This window comes from Eublepharis macularius, chromosome 1 (genome assembly GCF_028583425.1).
Source record: "Eublepharis macularius isolate TG4126 chromosome 1, MPM_Emac_v1.0, whole genome shotgun sequence".
In the NCBI taxonomy this organism is placed as follows: Eukaryota; Metazoa; Chordata; class Lepidosauria; order Squamata; family Eublepharidae; genus Eublepharis; species Eublepharis macularius.
In genome coordinates this window covers 106,841,947-106,848,074 of record NC_072790.1, presented here as the reverse complement: position 1 = coordinate 106,848,074, position 6,128 = coordinate 106,841,947, and the positions used below count along the sequence as shown (strand labels likewise).

At 49.9% G+C, this 6,128-nt stretch overlaps 1 pseudogene; it reads right to left on the bottom strand.

The window, feature by feature from the left end:
• Positions 1-1,184: 1,184 nt before the first annotated feature.
• On the bottom strand, positions 1,185-4,799 carry LOC129324439 (uncharacterized protein K02A2.6-like; annotated as a pseudogene).
• Positions 4,800-6,128: the final 1,329 nt, after the last annotated feature.

The window sequence follows — 6,128 nt, the reverse complement described above, 5'->3', positions numbered from 1 at the left end:
GACATTGGCCCAGTGTACAAGGGGTTGGCCATCAGAACTGCCTATCAGGGTTTGCAGGGATGAGATTGGAGTGCCCATGGCTACAGAACACCCCCCCTTCCCCCTCCCTACCCTGGGTGTCTTCTCCCATGTAACCAATTGTAACCAATTTGCAGCTCCATGGTTGGAAGGAAGACCTGCCGATCAAGGTAAGCTGGACTTCGATTCTGGTTTCCAGGGCGAAAGAAGGAGTGCAGACAGAGTTCAGGCATTCCCCCAGCTCCATTTCCAAGGGAATTGATTGATGATGCCTGACTGTCTGGCTTCATGAACCATGGGAGAATGCAATGAACCGGGCTTCCAACGAACGCTGCTTCATTGGCCATGGACCCTCATGAACTGCCGGATCGCGAACAGATGATCTGGCAGTTCGTGGGTTTTTTTGTAATGCGGTTTGTGCCCATGTATAGTCACGAGCACAGGAACCAAACCATGCAACAGACTCAGATGCCAACTCTGCCCATATATCTACCCAGAAAATACAATTACAGGACCCAATGGTGTCAACTACACAATCTCTGTCTTATGTAGTGGGTACAACAGTTCAAGTGATTTTCAATAACTCTTTATTAACAGGAACATCACCACTCAAAGCACAAACATCAAAATAGCAGTTATAGAACACTCAACTCCCCACCCAAAATATGCCCACAATAAAACTCAACCAATAACAAACACTCGCTATCCAGAAACCTTATTCACTATTCATTAGTCTGTAGGGGAATCCTCATTGGCCAGCTCAATAACATGGCCAATCAGAATTCAGCTGTGTGGAACCTTGCTACTAAAGTCTTTTGCTTGAAGCTCCCAGTACACTACACCCCACCCCCGTAAGTCAGGGGTGAACCCGGTGACAAATATAGTCCTTTAGATAGTGGGGTGGAGCCCGCTTCCTCTGAGAATGCCACAGTCCATTTCCCTCCATAGGAGTGCGTGAATCCGTGGCCATAGATTGCTGTAGTGCTGGTGCCGTGGCAAGGCCCGAACTCAGTCCCGGAGAACTCCCCATAGCATTGTTTGCCTCTGGATGCGGAGTCATTGGCAGATTTGGAACTGGCTGCACAGGAGTCCCTTCTGTGCTGGGTGCTGCCATGAGTGCTGGATGCAGGGATGTCTTCATCTACCACTGCTCTTTCTGGCCATCTTCATCTTAGCTGATCCAGATGGTGACACAACTTCTGGCCATCGGCCGTGAGCACCCTATAAGACACTGGTCCAGTCGCTCTTTGCACTGATGCTGGCAACCAGGTTGGGCCATCATCGTAGTTCTGGGTGTAGACCAAATCTCCTGGTTGGAATGCTCTTCCCTCTCCTGCAGGTTGCTGTGGCTCTTCCAGAGACAGGTCCAGATGCAGTCTGTCGAGTGTGGTAGTGAACCTTCTGTGCATCAGGAGTTCCGCTGGGCTGTGCCCTGTGGTGGAGTGGGGTGTCACATGCTGCTGTAGTAAGAATGCAGCCAATTGAGCATGCCAGTCTCCCTGTGTGATCCTGCAGAGACTGTCCTTTGTTGTTCTCACCATTTGCTCTGCCTGCCCATTGGTTGAAGGGTGAAATGGAGCGGACATGATGTGCCGGATGCCATTGTCAGCCAGGAACTGTTGGAACTCTGTCACCATGAACTGGGCTCTGTTGTCGGACACGATAGTGTCTGGAAGTCCATGTGTTGCAAAGAGGCGACTGAGTGCCCGAATGACAACGGCGGTGGACATGGTTGATACTGGAATGACCTCCAACCACTTGGAGAAGGAGTCCACCACTATCAGGAACACTTGTTCTTGGAATGGCCCTGCAAAATCGATGTGGAGGCGGGACCATGGTGCACCTGCTGACTCCCATGAGTGAACTGGAGCTTGGGCCGGAGCTGGACACGACTCTTGGCATGGCTGGTAGGTAGAGACCCACCCTTCAATTGCTTTGTCTATGCCAGGCCACCAGAGGTAGCTGCGGGCAAGTGCCTTCATGCACATGATGCCTGGGTGGCCAATGTGCAGTGCCTCGAGGACTAGCTGCTGTAGCTCGGGTGGAATAACAACTCATTTCCCCCACAGCAAGCAGCCCTTATGCACAGAAAGTCCATGCTGCCGGGAGCTGAACAGTTGGAACTCCTCGGCCAAGTTGCCTTCTGGCCACCCCCTCCACACTCAGTTGAGAACACGAGCCAAGGTATGGTCCTTGCACAGTGTCATCGGAAGCACGGCTCGGCAGATGAGGCAGTTCTCAACCAGCAGGACGTGGTGGGCTGGTGCTGAGTTGATCGTGGTGTCTGGCAGTGGAAGGTGGGTGAGGGCATCTGCATGGCCTAATGCCTTGCCTGGGTGATGCTGTAGGTCATAGGAGTAAGCAAACAGGAACACAGTCCAGTGCAGCATCCGTGGTAACAGGATATGCGGTGTCTGCCGGTCCAGCGCGAAGAGGCTCAGCAGCAGCTTGTGATCTATGATGATAACAAAGTTCCAGCTGTATAGGTAGTCGTGGAACTTCTTGACTCCAGCGATGATGGCTAGTGCCTCTTTGTCAACCTGTGCATAGTTGTGCTCTGCTGATGACAGTGTCCTGGAGAAGTAGGTGATAGGGGCCTCATGCCCGTAGGGCATCTTGTGGTGGAGAACAGCCCCTATGCCATATGGCGAGGCATCAAAAGTGAGGATGAGGGGCTTCTTCTCATCAAAGTGTGTTAGGACACTCTCTGATGACAAGAGGTCCTTCACAGCAGCAAATGCTGAGGCCTCTTTTTGGCCCCAGGCCCAGGTAGTAGAAGACTCCAGGAGGCAATGCAGAGGCAAGAAGGCGTGGTAGAAGTTCAGGAGCCCCAGGAAGGACTGCAGTTCCTTCTTAGATCCACATGCTGGAGCGCTTCAGATGGTGCACACTTTGACTGGGGTTGGGTAAATGCTGGCAGCATCTCCAAGGAATCCCAGCAACTCGACTTGTGGAACTCTGAACTGACACTTCTCCCTCTTAACTTTCAGGCCTTTATCCTGTAGCTTCCTGAAGATGGTCCGTAGTCGCCCAGCCAGTTCAGTCTCAGAGCTTCTGGCAATCAAGACATCATGAAAATATGGAATGACACCTGGAATTCCACAGAGAAGACTGTTCATGATGCTCTGGAAAATCCCAGGAGCGACTTTGACACCGAACTGCAGGTGCTTGACTTTGAATGCGCCCCTATGCATCATGATCGTCTGTGCCTCTGCTGTGGCATCATCAGCTCACAGTTGCTGGTAGGCCTGGGCAAGGTTGAGTTTAGTGAAGACCTTCCCACCATTCAGTGATGCCAGAAGGTGGCTCACAGCTGGCATTGGATAAGTGTGCTGCTGCAATGCCTTGTTTACTGTGCATTTGTAATCTGCACAGATTCTAACCGCTCCATTGGGCTTGAATGGCATGATGATTGGTGTCTCCCATTTTGCGTGTGGAACCGGCTCCAGGACTCCCTGTTCTATCAGCCAGTCCAGTTCCTCATCTATCTTCGGCTTGAGAGCAAAAGGAGCTCGCTGAGGCTTCAGGCGAATAGGAGCCACTGCTGGGTTGAGGTTCAAGGATACTGGTGACCAGTGCATTTCCCCAAGGAACCGTCAAACACTGCAGGGAACTCCCTATAGACAGCTGTGATGTTGACATGGCTGATCTGTTGGATGCCTGTCACTAAGATGCCCAATGGATGGAACCATTCTAGGCCAAGTAGGCTTGGTTGGTGGCCCTGGACAACCAGCAATCGAAGTGGGCCCTTAAATTCCTTGTAGGCTACCTGGAACGTGCTGATGCCCACAACTGGCACTCAGTGGCCCTGGAAGTCTTTGAGGAGCAAATTCAAGGCAGTGGCTGGATGACTTGGGACAGATGCAATGAAACGTGCTGGAGGAGATGATGGACATTGCAGACCCGGAGTCAACTTCCATCTCACAGGGCACGTCTTGTACCCTCACCATCACCTTGATTTTGGCACGTCAGTGATTGTAGCATTAAGACAGAAACACTATTGGTTCCAGGCAGTGCGTACATCTTTCTGGATGCTGGTAGGGACCTGTGACTCACCAGTGGCGATGCATCATGGAGCCATGCAGAGCGGCAGGCATGGGAGATGTGTCCAGTTTTCCCGCAGTTCCTACATTGTGCATTCCAGAACCTACACGACCTTCTCTGGTAGGACCCCCCACACACCTGGAGCAAGGGACCCCCTGGAATTACTGCAGCTCCTCTTGCTTTCGGCTGGTGAACTTCGTGCACAAGACCTCCTCATTGTCCTCATCTGTAGAGGAGAAGTCCTCCATGTGCCCCTGGTGGATGGCTTCAGTCTTGCAGGAAGGAGGGGGGGTGCGTGCCAGTCAGACCTCCTTTGTCGACTGCTCTGCAGCTTCTGTGGCAATGGCCTCCTCGTAGGCTGTCTTGAAGTCCATGTTCCTCTTTGTGAAAAGCCGCCTCTGGAGTTTCTCATCCTGGAGGCCACACACCAAGCGATCGCAGAGGGCCTCCTCAAGGTCAGAAAATTCACACAGACATGCAGCCTTTCTCAGTGCTGTGACAAAGGTCGCAATTGTCTCTCCTGGGGCCTGGTCTTGCTTATAGAAAGCGTGGCGGCATGTGATTCTGGAAGGCTGTGGTGAGAAGTGCTCTCGTAGCTTGGCCTTGATCACTGTGAATGACACCACCTCTAGTTCTTCCAGTACCACGAGAGCACGGACAATCTCGAAGGTGGATCTCCCACAGCTGCTGAGGAATGTGGCCTTGGCATGCTCAGCATTGGTGATGTCATTTGCCATAAGCTAAAACTGGAATTAGGAGACATATGAGTCCCAGTCCTCGGCAGCAGTGTTAAACGGTTCGAAATGGCCCTTGGCGGCCATTCTGATGACTACCCCGAGTGCACGTGTACTGGTTGGCCAAGGCAACAATTCCTCGCCAGTAAATGATTCAGCTCTAGTCTTGAGACCTCCTACCTAAGCAGGATTCCATCCTCATCACCAGGCTTATGTAGTGGTTACAACAGTTCAAGTGATTTCCAATAACTATTAATAAGAACATCACCACTCAAAGCACAAACATCAAAACAGCAGTTACAGAACACTCAACTCCCCCCAAAAACATGCCCACAATAAAATTTAACTAATAGCAAACACTCGGTATCCAGAAACCCTATTCGCTATTTATTAGTCTGTAGGGGAATCCTGATTTGCCAGCTCAACAACAGAATGCTGCTGTATGGCACCTTGCTACTAAAGCCTTTTGCTTGAAGCTCCCAGTACACTACACTCTGGCTCTTACAGCTGCTCATCCTCCAATGTGATATATGTCTTTATGTGCCAACAATGCACCTTTGCTACATAGGATAAACCAGCCAACCTCTGCACAAAAGAAAAAATGGACACAATTCAGACATTAAAATTGGCAATATCCAGAAACTGATAGGAGAACACTTTAATCTATCAGGACACTCCATCAAAGACTTAAAGGTCACCACAGTTCAACATAAACATTTCAAAAGCAGAATCCAATGGGAAGCTGCTGAATTGGAATTCGTATATAAAGTTTACTCAATCACACTTGGATTGAATAGAGACTCTGGATGGTTATTAACTGCCTTTCAGGCATTCCATTCAGATTCAGCTATGGAGGAGGGGGGGTCACACCCAGCCTGTATTGTGCACTCCACCTCTTTCATGACTTTTGCAACTGATTTACATCTACTCCCCCCTCCCCTCACCACCTATATATCTCTGGCAAGTTTCTTCAAACTCTCCATGCATCTGACAAAGAACTGTGGTTCTCGAAAGCTTATGCTACAATAAAGTTGGTTTGTCTTAAAGGTGCTATTGGACTCTTTACTAAGTTAAAACAGGTATCCTTCTATCTCAGCACAGCATGGGAAGGAAAAAGGAAGGGTGCCAGTGAGCCTGATGACTTCCCGGCTTGTTTTATATACAGCCTCAATATGTGACCAGCATGAAGTAGTGGTTAGAGGTATGCAAAATGAAACACCAAATCCGAAAATATACACAGAAATTGCTGTTTCAAATTGTTACCTTAATTATCTGGAACCATAACACAAATTCAAGATGCTTGCAATAACAAAACTACCCTCCTTGAAAAAA